This window comes from Acanthaster planci, linkage group LG15, assembly GCF_054643075.1.
Source record: "Acanthaster planci isolate LZ-2023a linkage group LG15, COTS_SCS, whole genome shotgun sequence".
Lineage (NCBI taxonomy): Eukaryota > Metazoa > Echinodermata > Asteroidea > Valvatida > Acanthasteridae > Acanthaster > Acanthaster planci.
Window position 1 is genome coordinate 6,170,724 of NC_141791.1, and position 18,023 is coordinate 6,188,746.

The 18,023-nt window shown below is 41.7% G+C and overlaps 2 protein-coding genes across 3 annotated transcripts in view; both read right to left on the minus strand.

Moving 5' to 3' along the window:
- LOC110986164 (glutamate receptor ionotropic, kainate 2-like) overlaps window positions 1-4,734 on the minus strand; it is a 65,413-nt gene extending 60,679 nt beyond the window's left edge. Inside the window, exon 1 of the mRNA XM_022247815.2 lies at window positions 4,596-4,734. The gene's annotated coding sequence lies outside the window, so the exon portion shown is untranslated. The remainder of the gene's footprint in view (window positions 1-4,595) is intronic.
- The window catches only part of ube3d (ubiquitin protein ligase E3D), a 49,066-nt gene continuing 35,638 nt past the window's right edge, over window positions 4,596-18,023 (minus strand). Inside the window, exon 11 of one of the 2 annotated variants that reach the window (XR_015427821.1) lies at window positions 4,596-4,718. The gene's annotated coding sequence lies outside the window, so the exon portion shown is untranslated. The remainder of the gene's footprint in view (window positions 4,719-18,023) is intronic. The other variant, XR_015427822.1, reaches the window with a different exon arrangement.

Sequence of the window (18,023 nt, forward strand, 5' to 3'; positions counted from 1 at the left end):
CTTAATTACACGATGTTCACTGAAGCTACCGCCGTCCATCTTACAGTGCCGAATACAAAGGTGATACAAAGGCTTGCTCGTCATTGTTAACCAACTGAATCGTGGCAACAACAGCGCGCGAGCCAACGATCATCATTGTATTCGGCTTAGTAAGATGGCCACTGGTAGGTTCACTTGTTTCACTGGATCTGGGTCTCGATTGGTAATCCCAAAGCTGGTTCGCTCCATTCATTAGGCGGGTTCTGGCGTGAGTGACCCATTGTTGGATCACCGATTGCAATCCGGATCCGCGTGAAACAAACTGGCCATAAGAGTGCATGTCTTTGTTCGAGAGGGCGCTCTCTCAAAGGCGACACAAGTGCCCAAGACATACCGCAGTTCACCACTAATGCAACACGAAACAATTGACTTGACAACTGTGCTTCTAAAGAGAGGAATTTTGATTTTTACCGATTCATTAGCGAGTGTATTTCTGAAGTCTGCTGCCAACCGCCACAAAACGATGATTACATGCTGTACACAGACCCTCAGAACACACAAATGAAATCTCAGTTTCACGTTGGTACATTCAGACTACTGTGCACAACACCTAAGCACCATCTTGGTGCTGAACATGTTTAGAAGCTATTAGCATGTCCAATTCCTAAACACAAATGCTCAGTTTTTAAAACACTACCAATATACATATTACAAATTTAACTATATTACGCATATAACTATGACAACAAGTATTAAGGAAATGTTTAATTGCTAAACACAGTTTTCACAGGTAAGTGATGAAACACTAGACATGCAACTACTTTCAGGCAGGGTGTACAAAACGGATACCCACAAATAAATTAAATACTCATGTGACTACTGATCATGGCAACTGACACAAATACTTTATTTATATCTGTTCATCCAACAGCGCATTTAGCGCCAATTAAAGGATAATAATGAGTGAAGAAGACAATGAACAAGTGTTCCGTTTTGGAGGAGGGAGGAAGACCCAGGATAAATGTTTCAGGGAAACCCACGGACTTTACTGGGGACTGAAAGCCCAGTCCACGTGTGGGCCCAGCCGGACTCGAACCCAGACCCCCGGAGGTGGAAGGCGAGGAAAGAAACACTACATCAACCTGACTCTCCCGTCATTTCACTGAAAAAGCAGTGTTAAGTATACCAACGACTGTCTTGCTGTATGACTTCGTAAACATGTTTGATTTCTAAACATGTTTAGAATTTTGATGGTTGTGTGTAGGAATTGAAACAAATGACGTAACTTCGCAAAGTCACACTTTATAGTTCAGGAATTCATGGTAACATAAAGACTACGTCAACGTGCAAATAATGGGGGATTAAACATGACAAAGCAGTTGGATTGATGTATGCTAATATAAAAAGAGTGGGCCTATGTATACTGATGACGTCACTTTTTGTCCACATGAACACTCTGTCTGAAGTCGTTAGCGAGGACCCCCGCTCCACTGAGTGCCATAAGAAAGCAAACGCATAAACAACGTTTAGTACTTAGACTCCAACGTCATCCATATGTTAATGAGTGCCGATATGACTCAGGCGACTGACTTTGATTTACATGCTACGGATTCTGAATTAATCTGTGGAATGCAAATGGCCAACCTACAGAAAATAACCTTCCAACGTTCATAATAACCCCCTATACTTTTACATGCATAGGCCTACAGCTGCATGTTATCACGGGTATCAATGTTACCACATCTGTTTTAACAGTGCGTTGACCTAATCTCTTCTGTATCATAACACAATTTCATATATTTAAAACTTTGATGTTGGTATTGCGTTATTCGAGACATTTCACGTACTGCACCCAATGGACATTCTGCATAAGTGTTAACATAAAAAATGTTAAACACGAATCAAAATGAAAATGCATAAAATGTATCCATTAGAAACTACACCTTGACATAATAGTACAGCAGATGTACTGTACATGCTGACATCGTCCGCAGACCACAATATGCACTTTTCCAGGTATAGAAAAACTATTAAATTTTACGGGGTGAAGGCCACGTACTTTGCAACTTATGCAAACACTGCATGGGTATGCCAGCATTACACACACAGAGCACCGTGTTGTTTCCTACTAGATTATTCTTTACAAACTCAGGCAATTGTTGCTGCTATTTCACTCCCTCAAAGTTCGTCGTTACCAGAGTAAAGTCTGGTTTCCAGACCAAAGAACACCCATACTCACAAGAAGATCAAAGTAATGAACGTTTTCCAATATAAATAGGGCTTTTGGGGCTTGGCGACTTTAACGGTAACTAAAAAGTCATCGTTTTACCATTCACGTTGGCTGCCTCGTACATTTTAAGGTCTCCTTGCTCGTTGCCTGAGAACCGATGCTTGTTTGTGGAGGACTAAATGTGTAGCTTAACGAGACAACGCCAACTACGCGAAGTATTGGATGTTTAACCGACCACGGGAGAAATTATTGAATTATACCTCAATGCAGGCGGTATTATAAATACACACAAGGGAATAAATGATATCTGCATATGGTGGCATCGCATTTGAAATGTTTTCAAAATTAAAACGATTGTTAAAATGATACGTTTATTTACTATTCCGTTGTGCCAAACAATCACAAGCTTTGGGCTGAGGTTGTACATCATTTTATTATTTAAATTTATTATTTATTCCATTTATTAAATTTATTATTAATTTGTTATTTATTTTATTTATTATTAATTTAGAAATTATTTAAATATACCTCAATGCAGGCGGTATTATAAATACAGACAAGGGAATAAATGATATCTGCATATGGTGGCATCGCATTTGAAATGTTTTCAAAATTAAAACGAGTGGTAAAATGATACGTTTATTTACTATTCCGTTGTGCCGAACAATCACAAGCTTTGGGCTGAGGTTGTACATCCTTTTGACCGCTCTATAAAGGAATTAGACACGTAACGCGATAACATATTCTCAACCTTTGGGCGGTAAAATGTGAACTTTGTTTTACTTCCATGCCGCAGACCGCATAACAAATGTAAATAACAACAAACCTCTATATGAGAACTACATTGTACTTAGATATGTGTCGAGAATGGATGTCGAGGTGAAAAAATCCATTAAAAACTGAAAGAAATTAAAGTGCAACATTTTAGGGGCAAATGGAAAATGTAGAAAATAAGGTACAATTTGTGTGATTTACATGTATGCTCAGTATACAGGCTGTCGGTAGAATTCTGTATTGATTTAGGAAGTTGTTGAGATTTGTCTAATTATTCCCTTGGAAATATTACGTAAGAGAATGAAGTTTGTTTTTTGAATAGGGTGGAGGTATGAATCTTTTTCGTAACAAAGGACAAAAAAATAGAATCCCCAATAATTACAAGTTACGAATAATTAAACTGTAGAGTGGAAGAAATCATCAGGTTATGCTTCGTCCTGAAGGCGTGCGTTGTGGAGAAACAGTGTCCTTAATTTTCCTCTTCGGCGTGACAAAGAGATTTACCTTAAACAGGCGACGGGAATTCGAGAATTGCACACGAAATGGAGAAACAATCTCATCCGACGTGGAGGCGGACTAGTGCTACTTACCCGTTCCGTTTGCCTTCCTGTCGTTTCGCTTCGAATCAAACTGTCTTTACGGGCAGCAAACAGAAACGGGGACAAAGGTAGGTGCAAGTGAAATCTTCTCAACCAATATGCAGGTTTTGATGAGCTTGCTGTAGATATTCATCATGATGCACGTAAAAAACTGCATGTATAAATCATACACGAGGCCAACATCTTGCACAGGACACAGAATGGTATTATGTTCCTGTGGAGTCACGGTTTTGGAGGAAATATGACCGACCAACCCAAATGGAACCGAGTACACTGTAAACAGGAGGAACCTTTGGAAACACCCCCCCCAGCATTGCATGAATTTATATTTTAAGGGAAATGCTAGCTACCCTTTGTAACCAGAAATGTTAATGATTCAACATTCATGTGCGAGCAAGCTATCCGGCCATCATTAGATTATTCTTGAAAATATTACCATTTAGTTATTACCTATCAGCTAACTGCATAACTCAAAATGAGCCCGAAGCTGATTGGATAATAGGGCCTATGTCTCTCGTGCTTAGCGCGGCCACCCGAGCTGCATGCGATATTGGAAATTAGAAAGTCATACTGGAAATGGCGATGTCGAATATCTTCATAATCCTTGCACAATTCACCGGGCTTAAAGAGTCAACAGTGCAATTCAAAGCACAGTTAAAGGGTCAGCTGAACTTGGGTTATGATATTCTGTCGAGTACCACAGAGAGACGAAGCTGGGGTCGTTTTGAGATGCTAAGAGTAAATTCCCTTCCCGTTATTTCACCTTATGAAGTCGAAATGGTATAAAAACATCTTGAATTTGCAGTTGTCAGAGTAGATAACACATAAGACTATTTTTCATTGATCACTTCTTATAATAAACTTTTTGCAACAGGTGAGGAAGCATATAGTGGTTTAATTAGGTTGCTGTATTTTTTTTTGCAGGGAAAGGAACTATATCGTTCCTCTGGGGTTAAAGTTTTCAATCTAAGCCAACCAAAGAAAACATGCAAAAAACCAAACAACGAACTTACCGAAAGACTGTAACTGTAGCCAGATGACTGGGTAAACCACTTCAAGTTTCGCTTCCGATGGCGCGGTGTCTGGAGTTGTCTCCCTTATTTTCTTCTCGTCGTGACTAAGTGCTTAACCTGTAGCTGACGACACAAGTTCCGGGAATATAGCTTTTAAAAAATGAGGAAGCAGTTCCGTCAGAAGTGGAGGCGGACAATCGACGTTGCTCAACGACGCTGTTTTCCCCCCGCTTGTTGAATACCATCCAAGCAAACGGGTCTCTGTCCTATACCGGTAATTTGCACTGAGGGAACATATCCAAGCGCACTCCAATTAGCTAGATATGTCTACCACGGCCAATTCTCCTGACGATATTAACGGTCCGAATGAGCCCGTTTATGCAAATATGAATCATATGCAATTGTTCGGTATACCGGAGGTGTATATGCGTGCTTGTCTAATAACGATGGGCTGAACGATGCAAATATTAAACTATAACTGATGCAGAAACAATTGTCCCCAACGCTGTGGTATTGTCTGTGCAGTGGGTTATCTTGATATGATTATCAGAGGCCCTGTCGCGCAAGCTACGCCAGTGTACATGTATGCTGGGTCTATGGCAACCTTCAACGAATTAAAAGCAATAAAGAAACTATAACAGACACCGATTATGCCGCACTGATGCAGCCGAACTGACTGCTGGAACATGTAATGAGCCGTATAGTACGTTCAACATCCACACCATATATATTATTATTGTAAACGTTGCACGCAGCCTCGTCCACACGCCAGTGCAGAGAGAGAAAGTGAAAAAAGCAGTTTTTTTCCCAGAGCGAGTTTCACACTTCGGTATGAGACTCCAGTCTGGTCCCGCGTGTAGCACAGACACAGCTGGGGCCAGTGTCGAGGCCTGACCGCGTGCCACTAACGCGCGGTGATTGCTACATTACTTCATAAGTGGTTGGCTGACACCTGGATAACACGTTTGTGGGGTTGACGAACCGACTTAATATAGGTGTACTTGTTTCAACCATGCATCTTAAAGATGCAACGTAATTTTTTTCTTGCGGAACAGCGTAACGGTAAGCAAGTATAATTGATAGAAACTCAAAGCAATTTACAATAGAATAAACATATCTAAGTGGAGAACAATATCATGAACATCATAACCTTTTTCCCGGATGGGCCAAAATTAAATCCAAGTGCTTTTTTTCTTAGTATGCAAGAAGCAGCGTTTTAAATATAATATCAAAAATACAGCAAAGGAAAACAAGGATAAAGTACACATAAATACAATGTAAAAACGACAAACAAAACGCGAAACGAGAAAGGAGCGGGTCCTAAAAGGCCAACTGCGTCTTCTTCTAGGTCAGTTTTTGGCAAATATTTCCGTCCTTGACTGAAGGAAATTTATCCCCGTATAGATATTCAACACAGGCATTTTTCCACTTATCCGGAAGTTAATATTGCAGCAAACTTTTCAAGAGTTAGTTTGCTTCATGTGTCTCAAGCTTCCGCTCATTCATGTACAATCATCCCATCATGTCACCCACAAAGGGGGAGCAACATCTCCATGTAAACACGCTTGATTCGGAAAACCGTCCTACTGAACTGCCCTGTCTTTCTCCCTCTGTAGCGCATGAAGAGCCATCTAATAGAATAACAAGATGGCTTTTACCGTCGCTGTCACGAGACGAGCTCAAGAAAAGATGTGACCGAGATAAATAACATTCTGTAACTCTTGCAGGACACGGCATCTACGAATTCATGTTAAAGCAATTGGGTACTTGGTGCATATTGTCATAATCTTTGCTACATGGATATCAAGGTCTGCTTCCAAAGCACGTCATGAGATGAGTCTGTCTGGGGCTTGCAATAGCCCCATTACTTGGGAAGAAAAGCGAACATAATGGTGTTATTACACTTTGATAAACACGCCCTCAAGTATTACTTATATGCAAGAACTGCACTTGTCTCCCTACCATGATAAAACCTCATGACTTTACAAAATGAGCAAGAGTTAAACAGAGCACGACCAATGAAACATTACTAACTGCTCAGGATTACCGCACAGATAACTCATTTTTAATAGGTAAGTGGCTTTTTCTTTGGGACTGCTTGAAAGATACACTTGCTATTTTTATCCTTTAAGCGGCATCGGCAAACAATATTGTGTTAAGGTAGAGCGGGGTTTGCTTCAAAGGAGCTGCAGGGATTCGTGCAGAATTACGTAGTTATGTACATATTAGACAGAGTGAGCTGAGAGGAGTTATCCGCCTTATGACGCTCCCAAGACATACTGAAACTCATCGCTTCCTAGTCTCGTGCACGGCCCAGCCGCTTCATTACCACTTCCCGAAGTCTGAGAAAGTTTAGCCTGGTTTCGTTTTCCATGTTTTGCCTTGCACAAAACAAACAATGCGTACCCACAGAACTGAATCAGAAAATGCTAATACCTTGTTTTCATCGTGATTCTTTAAGGAAAAATGTTGGTGAGTTTGGATATACAACAGTCTGGATAGGTTCCTTGAAACCTACTGGTCCCAAGTTCACCTTTACTTGGGCTTATGGCGGTATTGTAGTCATTTGTAAAAGACTATGGAAGGAGAATTAAACCATCCGCCATTCAGACAAAATCTGAAGCCATAATAATGCAAACCTCATTGGCACTCATGGTTATCGCAACATCGTGACTGAAAAAAAAACAAGAAAGATTTGAGAAAAGTTTTGAAGCTGTGCACATTCAGTGTGTTTTTCAACTGTCTTTTCCTCAGCGAATAATCTTCACTATTAAACTTACAAACTTCCACTAACCCACTGTACACAATGCGTGCTCTTATTTTTAACTTAACTAAATTCAGTAATCGAATACATACTGCTTCTTTCGTTCCCTTTTTCTTCACCAATATCACCTGTGAAAGGCACCACTGTCGGAATTACATGCTATTCTACATGGTCTGAAGGTTCAAGCTAAGAGACAAGACCTCAACAATTTTTTACCCAATTGAACGTTTTGGTCAGCGCTTTCATTTTCGCATTGACCTGTTGGGCACTGTGCTGGCATCGCTGGTATTCTACTATACGCCGATTAAAGAGGTCACGGCCTACAGAGCCTATGTTTTGCCAATTTCAACAGAAAGGAGTTAGCCTACAAGTACCACAGAAGTGAATCTTCAGAATCCGCTCTCAAGGAAAATACGTAAATGCACTTTTTGACAGTGGTGGATGGATTCATTATTGGTACAATCAGATGGGTGTTAATACGTGCCAGAAAAGGGGGGATGAGGTGCGGGGAAGCTTGCCCACGCCCGGCCATGAACATTTGAAAAAGCGGGGGGGGGGGGTAAACCATATTACACCTGGGGGCGATGTTCATGACAAAGATGTGCATCAGTCACTCCCGCAGGAGTGAAAACTAAAAAACAATGGATGTACGGTTTTTCTTTTAAAGTTTTTCTCCTTTTCGGAGGGCAATTGAATACATTTTGGTTGATGGGAAGTCAGAAATCCGTCTTAAGTTCCTTCTCTCACCATGAACAAATCAGGGGGGGGGGTGATTCAAAAGCCCCCAGCCGGCCACTCAGAAAGGCGGGATATATACCTCTGATCCCCTAAGGTTTACGCCCGTGATCAGACGGACTCCAATACATGCAACCAACTACGAAAAAGAATTCAAAGCTTGTACTTGGTTCACCATAAGGAAAAGACGATTGTGCTTAAATTGGCAAACAAACATTTAAGCAAAACTTAAGCATCCCATTCAAGAACCGGGAACAGGCCCAAAAGGCAAGGAAGTTTGGTTAAATGAGTAGTAAGGTTAAGCAATCTGTCCAACAGATCACGTCGTAGTGAAACGTAAAATATACCTTAGGTGCAAACTTAAATATTACGCAGTGTCAACCAAAATTTGAATTAAAATTATTGTTATTTTAAATATATATGAGACTGCTGTAAAGCATTTTAAAGCAAAACCAAATAAAACAAACATCATAACAACCAAACAAGCAGTATACTTCCATAAAATCTTACGACACATTTCAACACAAAATGGACGAAGTGGTCAAATGGCCGAATGTCACAGCCACTCTTGAGGTACGGTCTCTTGGTTTTCGGAAAACAATTAAGAATTCCGCCATGATTTCCCAGTGCTCCAGCTACACCCTCGGGAATGACTGCCTATCCTGTCTGCGGTCAAGCACCGCTAAGGGCAATAGCCGTTTAATTTTACTTTTATTAAAAAAGGGGGAAAGGCCAATTAATAATTTCCAGGAAATGCGAGATCCAATTCCCGAAGGTTCTAGGCCGCCTTATTGAATGATTTGGTCTAATTTAGATTTCATGTTACCGGTAGTGGGCGAATTCTCGTAAACACGCTAAAAAAGTGACCCGGAGAGGAAGTTAATGTGAATGACGAGAAAACTAAAATTAAACGCTAGGGATAATGCCAACGGAGAAGTCTACTCACGTGATCGCGCACTGCCACGAAATTGATGCATTGGGCAAAAAAAAGCCCCTCAAATTGAAAATTAAATGTGTCACTCCAGATGCGCTACAGTTTCAAAATCAGCCAATGACCGTAATTATGCTACAATAATTTGTGGGTCTGCCATCTTGAATGGAAAAAGTGTGGTTTATACCTAAGTATTTTTTTTATTAAGATGTGTGGGGAACGCAGGAAGTATGTGGTAAGGGACGATGGACTACCACTGTGGTGCTTTCGATCGCTGTATAAAACTTTCCATGTGATCTTTGTAAAAGCAAGAAAAACCTCTCTTTCATGAACATGACTTGAAGATAAACAAATACTTTTAGATATATAATGTTATTTTTCAAATTGCCGTTTTCAGGTAAGCAATACTTCTTTCGCAAATATCATTAACAGAGCATGCAACAGCTACTGCGCATGTCTACATCACATTTGTAAGTTAAAATCGATTCCATTCCTGAGTGTCCGTCTGATGTCTATTTCCTCATCCTGTCCCTAATTTCCATGCGTTAGCCTTTCCGTCCAACGTAAAAAAAACATAAAGACCATCAGCATCAAGCGATGAACTCTTGACTTGACTGTGATGTAAAAACGTCACGGTCATCATGCAACTGCGTTCCTGCAAGGAACAACCAGATCTTTTAACTTTTTACGCTTTGGAACCTATATAACGGCTTCACGCCATCCGTTTAAAGGAAACCCCGCTGTATCCGGTTCAATTTCTTGGCCGTGTACCGAAAACGCATAATGCCTGATCAAAATTCGATATTTATAGTCTGCAAAATTGGAAGATATTGACAGAAGAATTGATCCGATACATGGATGATGTATAAAGCCTTGAGTATTTCACTGTAATGCACCAGCCCTTGGAAAACACCAGGACCCAGGCTAGAAGACACAAAAAGTGGCTGGATTCTTTTTTGACTTTTGCTGCATTCATTGTGGGGCAAAGGAGCTGTTTCCTTTTTCTTATGATCCTGCTTCCGCCTGGAGTTCTTTATTTTGCCTTTTATAACTTCAACCTTTAAACTTTCGATGGTTAAGTTGCCCGTCGCTTTACCTCAGAACATTATTTACTTCCAACACACGTATTCAACAGCCGCGTTGACAGCCACCACTGCATAAAAGCAGTGGATAAAGGGCAATGCAGTCTGCATGAATAATTCCGAGTTGCAACAGAATGCTCTCTTCTTTGAGAGAAACGTTTGACGCAAAACTAAGCACTTACTACAAATTGATGGGGGACACATAAAGCCCTTATTTATTATTTCCGGGAAACTGGGGAGACATATACACGTAACATAGAAATACGAAAGTAGGAATAGAAACCAGCAAAACAAAAGAAAAAACACGCACACAAAACAAAGTAAATATTTCATTAACATTATATGAAGTGTTCTGCTTTACGACCTATAGCATTGATTTCATTTCTCCTAATGTCTCTTATTGTTTATTTCGATATGAAGCTTCCAGGGCCCCATGGAAGACAACAAGAGCATGCAAATAGGTTTCCCTGGTAGATTAAAATACAGAAGGACACACTGTACAACCGTCCTTCAGAGAGGAGATCAGAGTTGAAAATCCTGCCGATAATTTGAAGAACGTACAACCAACATTCCCTGTAGATTCAAACAAATAAGATAAATGCTCACGGAATGACAGTACTAAATGAGTTAAAATTGATGTTGTATAGCTCATGTTAGTTTGTTTGTGAAAGAAAGCGATATATCTTCATAATAAACTATTTTGCTTTGAAGTGCTATGAATAACAAACGACAGCAGCCATAAACCTCTCCCTGTATATTCAAGACGCCACGATTAATACTGACGAATTTTAGTCCACGTTGCTATAACCGCCCGCATGTAAGCGTGCCGGAGTTATATTGTCAAAGCCTTGCTCCAGCGGGGAGCGGGTGGGACATTGCCAGGGTATTGGGACATTTCCTCAAGGTAAAGCCTGGAAGACTTTACGGTCGGTTTGGGCACATATAAAATGGTGTTGATGGATGTTGGGTAACACGGGCGAGCTCCTCGTGCGAGAGACACTCTCTCGACCGCGTACAAATGACGCAAGTTTGCGTCACCGAGGAGGCGATGACAAGGATGTGACCAGGGGCCAGTATCAAAGAGCTGGTAAGCACAGAATTTGCTTAAGCACGTAAAAACCTTACTTAATAAACAATAGTTACCAGTTCAAACTCTGTGTGACTGTCATGCTAGCCAAAAGACAGGTAAATACCATTCCAAAACAATTTACATCACAGGAAGTTTTGGCTGGTAACCTGATTTGTCAAGCAAGGTTTTTTCACGCTTGAACAAATTTTTTGCTCATGCAGCGCAATGAAATTGGTGTTATTAGCGACCTGTAAAATGTTAAACGATTACCACAATGTGCTAAGTGCAGTGTCTAGCCGATACGGAAAGCTCCTAATTAATGAAAAATAAAAGCCGTTAACGAACTAGGAAACCAGACGCACTTTAATTATCAAGTGCGTACAAGTTTCAGGGTGGACGACGTGAATCTAAAAATATCCTGGTAGCCTCTCCGTTTTACATCATTGCCGTAAGCTTCACAATAATCATTTTCTTTCAGATTGATGGCTGCTAGAAAATGTTTGAAACAAAGACACACGGCTATTTCTGTCGTCGACGCGCATGATGAGCCTTGCTGAAGAGGCAGAATTGTCGCTCTACTTCAAGAAAATTGTCTTTCCCCTACCTTACATTTAAAGTCCTACGAACATAATTTAATCATCATAGGAACGGTTGCAAATCAATCCTGGACGTCATGTGAAGTTAGCCAAGGACGATATTAAAAGACAAAAAAACGAAAGCCAGTTCAACCTCACAGATTAACGACAGAATGTGACCCAAAGGTCGATCAACGTCGAGCTGAAAAGAGGGAGGTATATACCAAAGTCTTGAACTCAATTACAGACGGGCACTGTGGTTGACCGACATACATGCAATTACGAAAAAAAGTCTAATCTCCTAATACACGAGAAAAAAAGGCACTTAGTCTGGCCAGATTTATTTCATAGCTGGGTTATACAGAAAAGTCCCCGAAGCAAATGCATTCACGGACACTAGAGCTATGCGGTAAATCGATGCTCGCAGTAACATCAGGCCGCAACATCAAGCGTGATCGACGGATGGTTTGCGGATACAATCGCGTAATTTGTTCCCCGCTTGACAGGGCATGCGTTACTCAACGCCCCAAATGTGAACGCACTCTTGCCCAGAAACTTTTTTTTAATCAAATGAAATCTTCGTCGAGTGCTCATCACACGATAAGCGGGCCCGGGACATCGAGGTACAATTCCATCAGGGTGATTTTCTCCCGTCCTCTCGTCTCCTTTCAACGATGAATGGTGAATCGCAGGCAAAGAAAGAGGGAAGGGGGAGGGGAGATCTGCTGCTCTCTTAGCGTGTTCTGTAATCAAGCAGAGCTCGAGGACACGATGTCAACTCTGGACTAACGGTTAGGCGGACAGGTGGACGGAAACTTATATACAGACGGGTGTGACGGACCACAAACAGCGACTTAAAGGTGGTAATAATAAGATGGCGGCTGCACAATAGCTGGCAGCAATCGGGAACCAAACCGGACCACATTCGTTCGGAATAACATCGCCAACTTACACTGCCGTGTTCTGAATCAGCATCTGGAGGCTGATACAGACAAAAAACTGTAAATAATGCATGCGTGTTCTAACAACATGAGTTCTTCAGTGATCCAACCTTACACTTGAGCCTAGTTGAACAGGAACTGCAATGTCATGCACGAACAAGGCTATTTTTAAACAATGGGTAGGGTGTTAACTTGAAAACACGACAAAACCCGTCTACTCAACATTACATTGCATGGGCACAACTCCTGTTTAGGAGCAATACGTAAAAACATTGATACTCAGCTATAGTCGGCACACGAGAACCCACAATACCAACATTTCTTCTCCCTTTTTTTTTAACAAGGTAGAAAGATTTTACTGGTACATTGAGGCTGTAGTGAAGCGTGAAAACCTCTTCACGTTCTGTAACCACTGGAAAAAAAACACAATGAATGTAATTTTATAAACATGCTGGTACAATTTGCGCAAACTCTACAAATTTGCGTGTTCAAAAAAGAATAAATCCACTTGTGAAATGCAATGCACTGACGACAACGCCCAAAATAATCGCAAAATACCCTCCTCTTTTCATTCCTTCCCAAATGCCAAAGATAAATGGGGCTATCTTCAACATGCAGAGACCGCACATGTAACGCAGCCTTACACTGCAATTAGCCACAAATTCAAAGCGACTCTTCAGCAAGTACTTGTCAAAGACGCTCAACTAGGAGACACCATTTCTGCGCATGCACCACACTCACGCCACGTGCCACGAAGGCAGAGTCCAAATCACCAGGCTGCGGCTAGAACGCATGCTACTTCGGAAGCCACTGTAGCTAGCGGCTGCAGCCATCTTGCGCGTGATAAGTCTGTATAATCGTAGCCGAGCAATTCAAACGACATCCTTTGAAGCATGCGATCACTTCAGTAACAACATTCTGTTGGTGAAAATGGTATTTAATGCGCATGTGCAACCTGCGCCCGAGCACATCATAACCGCAGTGATATAGTTTCTCATTCTGGTAGTCACTTTACTCTTAACTTGCTGCCCAAGTTAAAATTTGACTTGTCATATTTGTTTACCAATACGGGTGTTTCACAATAGTGCGTCTCCAGAAGTTTGCAATGCGTTGGCCAATCACAGTATGCGAATTCTGTCGACCCAATGCGCGTTTGGAAACGGTCGACAAATTTCGCGCGTCGTAATTGGTCAACGAGTTGCAAACTCTTGGAGGCGCACTATTGTAAATCGCCCGTATTCCAAAAATACACGAGAATGGTCAAACGCGATTAATGTGTACCAGCCTAAACCTCTTTGTTTCTCCATGCATTTCCAGACGTCTCAATAGTTGTCATACAACAACACTACACGTACGCCCATGCAAAGGTCTGCCAGGGTTGTATACAGGCCAGGGCCTCAACGCACGTAATATGACATCGCCACTTTAATCTAGAGGCGAGAAGACGCTTCGGGCCAGGCTGTTGAGGTGTTTATCGGCTGATCCCATGGGAGCGCAGTTTAATTAAGCATCGTCCCCTCACACTCAGTTAAAGACTTTTGGGCATAAGGAGCACGCTTATGTCGCCTGAAAGAAAATGGAAAGGGCCGCTATGTACAGAAGGTACCAAGGTGTTCAAAATATAATATAGCCATTAAACTTTTGGTTTAAGATAAGCATGCGGGGTTTGTGCAGACAAAAGAAAGGCGAGCATTTCTCATATAGCACTTGAATATACAGTTGGTAGAATTAAAAGTATGTCTTATGCCAAAGACATAAATGCCAGGTAAAGGCGTGGTTTGCTTGAACAATTCACGAATAGTTAAAGGGTTACTGCCATGGAATTCTTTCAAAGCAAACCTCTAAAACGTACCTTTTGTGTGTCAGGTTACTTCCGTTTCTATGTTTGTTTCAACATTTCAAAGAGCTTTTGGTGGCCTTTTGGGTTTGGTGCTAATGAGTTTTTCCATACTTATGCGCAGAATTGTGACCTCATCCTAGGAAGAAACAACAACTTGTCACACTGGTTTGTGCATGAAACTTCTATATTTCTGAAAGATTTCGCTGGCCTACATTTACTCTTCTTAGTTGATTTGTTGTGTAAGGACATATAGCAGTTTTACCTCTTCTTGATAAGTGTTTTCAGTGAGTTAATTCTGCCACAATTTAAACACAAACCTATAACTATGTCTTCCCTGTGGATCACAGCAAAGCGTGGATTTCAAAAGTGCACTTTTCAATGCATTTTAAGAGGGATGATTTCACGGACTAAAGAATAGTACAATGTTACAGAAAAAATGTGTTTGAGAGAAATTCGTTGCTAGCTACGCTTTAAGGGATGGGCATATAGCCTGCCTGTCGGACAAACTAAATAACGTTTTGGGAGGTTGCGCGTCTGCGTGTTCACGAGCACCTTTCGTCTGTACTCTTCAAGTCGAGCTCTATAAGCTGAGACAATGCATACCACCGTAGACAAGGAGTCGTCATGACAACCACTCCCACAATTTTAGACGCGACTGCGGCATCCGCATTGTAATATTAGCAGGTTCCTCAATAATAAACTGAGAGCCGGTGATTTGCGGCCTTTTCCGGTAATAGACGGTATTTCGTTGCGTTCCTGCGGATTCAAAGTGGGCGTATTATCGGGTCCTTGCTGTTTTCACAAAATGGCCAATCGCTTTGTACTGATGTCGGAACACATTTTGTGGAAGCCAACACATTCCAACGGTGTGTAGCTTGCCACTTCCTGGAAACGGTGACAAAATATGCCACTGCATAATTTTCTTAATAACCTCACCGTCTGGCCTGATTAATTTTGCTTATTGTCCGCGGTCTAATTTGGGCAATTTATCTTAAAGTAAATGGCACCATCGCGGGTAAATCAGCAAAACCGGATACTTTCAAACATTAACTTCTCCGGCGCAGATGTTAGCTCAAGCTCCCGAACATTCACGCGCGTGCTGGCCCTGTTTGAAATGAATTAACCGCGCAAACACCTTACCTGATGCATTCTCCCAGACAACTCGCACTGTCTCGAGGCCCCGGGCAATATACAGACTGACTTCGGCATGCCACTCACTCTCTGCAGTCACCATGACTTCGGCGCAACTGCGGCAGCCAAACCCAGTCAGAGAGAAAAAAAGGGGGGGGGTTCAAGTCCAACTTGTCCGGTACGACGCTCAGCGACCGAGCGCGCTGGTTTAATTTTCAATCTCCGGAAGTATTATCGCTTAATGAATTGATGACTGCGGTACACCGTCCGCCGTACCGTGGCGTCATTATCCCGGCCTGCCCCCTTAATTTATGAGTCCCGAAATTGCCATCGATTTCTTTCTATTCTTCTTCGTGGTGACTGTTTCGGAAGTCGCATATAGAAGCTGCATTGTGCAGACACTCGAGACGTGCGGAGTCATTCCAAGAGGTTATCAAAATTTCGTTTGAGGGACGAGAAGGGACGAGACGAATTTGAAGCGGTGAACCGTGCAATGTCTGATGTGTGATACCAAGTGTAACATTAACAATCGAGCAAAGTGGATATACCTTATCTCGTGCGGACTTAATTGCGCTATGGCGCGCGAGCACGAAGCCGTAATTAATACGGAAAAATGTGTCGTGCCAAAACATCCATTTTCCAATGTAATGGAGCTCGACACCGCGCAATAATTAAAGAGCAATAAATTTGACAGACTGGCAAGTTGTAACACGTAAACAGTAACAGAAGGCTACGTTGCAGCAAAATTGCCCGGGGAATTAGCATCATTTTTTTGCACATAATGACACAATAAACTTCACGAGGCATGCAACTAGGAGCAGAACTATTGCCTTATTCGTCCGCAATAAGTAATTTAGTATTCATTCTAAGATGTTTCTACATACAGGTGTAAAATTTCGGGAAATGTGTGGATTCTAGATATTGATTTTAATAAGTATAATCTCAGTTTGGGTAGCTTTCTTTTATTCAAAACACCCCTAAAACAAACCGGCCCCTCAGCCGTACGTACAATTTCACTATTAGGTTCATTGTTTTTACATTCCTAGAACTAGAGGATCCGACATTACCATATTCCACAGGTTGTTCACACTGTAACTGTGTTTTTCAACACAATACAGACCACGTCTAAACTAGCCCGTAATGAGCAATCTGCTATACGAATTACTGCGCCAAACCCTGCCAAGTGGCCATGAATTTCAAATTAGCATGGCGTGTCGTTGTTTCTTCGAACTGTGCGGTATTCAGGTTCGGCCTTGTTCTTGCAATTACTACAGCGCATATATACGCTGCCGTTTCATCAAATTGGGAGTGTAGGGTGCTTGTTTTAATTGAAAAGCAAAACTAAACGGCGTGTGTTCTGCGTTAAGAACTGGGACGTCCGTAGCGCACTTTTGTTCCAAAGTACACGAACTGAAGAAGTACCGTACTCATGCAGTTATTACGGGATATATGTGGTACATTAAGCTCTGAAGGACCGTGTTCAATCCGTGAACTGACAAAGTACATTATGTACGCATGCAGTTAATGAGATTTTACAAGACCATATGGGGTTCGGGCTGATGCTACATGAATTTGTTTATCAAAATTGATCCCCGAATCTTCATCGTTCGGCAATGACAAGTTTAGCTAAATGCTTCGACACATCAGTCCCTCGGCCAATAACACCGATACTTAATGCACTGCAATGACAAATAACAGACAAAGACATAAATCTTGGGGAAAACTTTTCTGAAGGTCTGCAATTTCCTCGGGAAAGCAAGGCATTCGTCCATGGCAGTGCAGTCCGAGAGTGTTTTATCGCCAGGGACTACATGTAACTATCAGAGCAGGTAGAGATCCACTTTCTATGCTGGAGAGTTCCCATTAAAATCTGGAATTTCACAGAACTCTCGAAAGAAGTGGACATTCCATAGACAATTCCATGAAAGTATTCAGAGCTTTAAGACGGATTACACTGGTTTCCAGAATAGCTAGCTTACTTTTCTTTTTTTATGAAGACATTTGGTACCGGTATTTTAAGTGACTACATCAAAGGACCTCGTGGGAACTTTATTCTTTGACATTTATGCACAGCACCTGAGGATGTATGTGGCCCAGCGATCTTTTATCTTCCTACAGTTTTACGGCGAGTCAATAACACGTGCGCACGCTTCGATTTTCGCTGCAAGTCATGTTCCCGGCGCGCACTTACAGTCAATATTTGTACAATTTACAAGAAATCCTATCCGTTTAAGGACGGCAAGTTTCTTGTTCTGAATCAATCTCCCGCTCGGGCCGTACTTTAATATCCCATTAGCGCGATGAGTCAATGACTGGACGGCTGGCTGGAGGCATGGTGCATGTAGGCTCCCCGAGCCGAC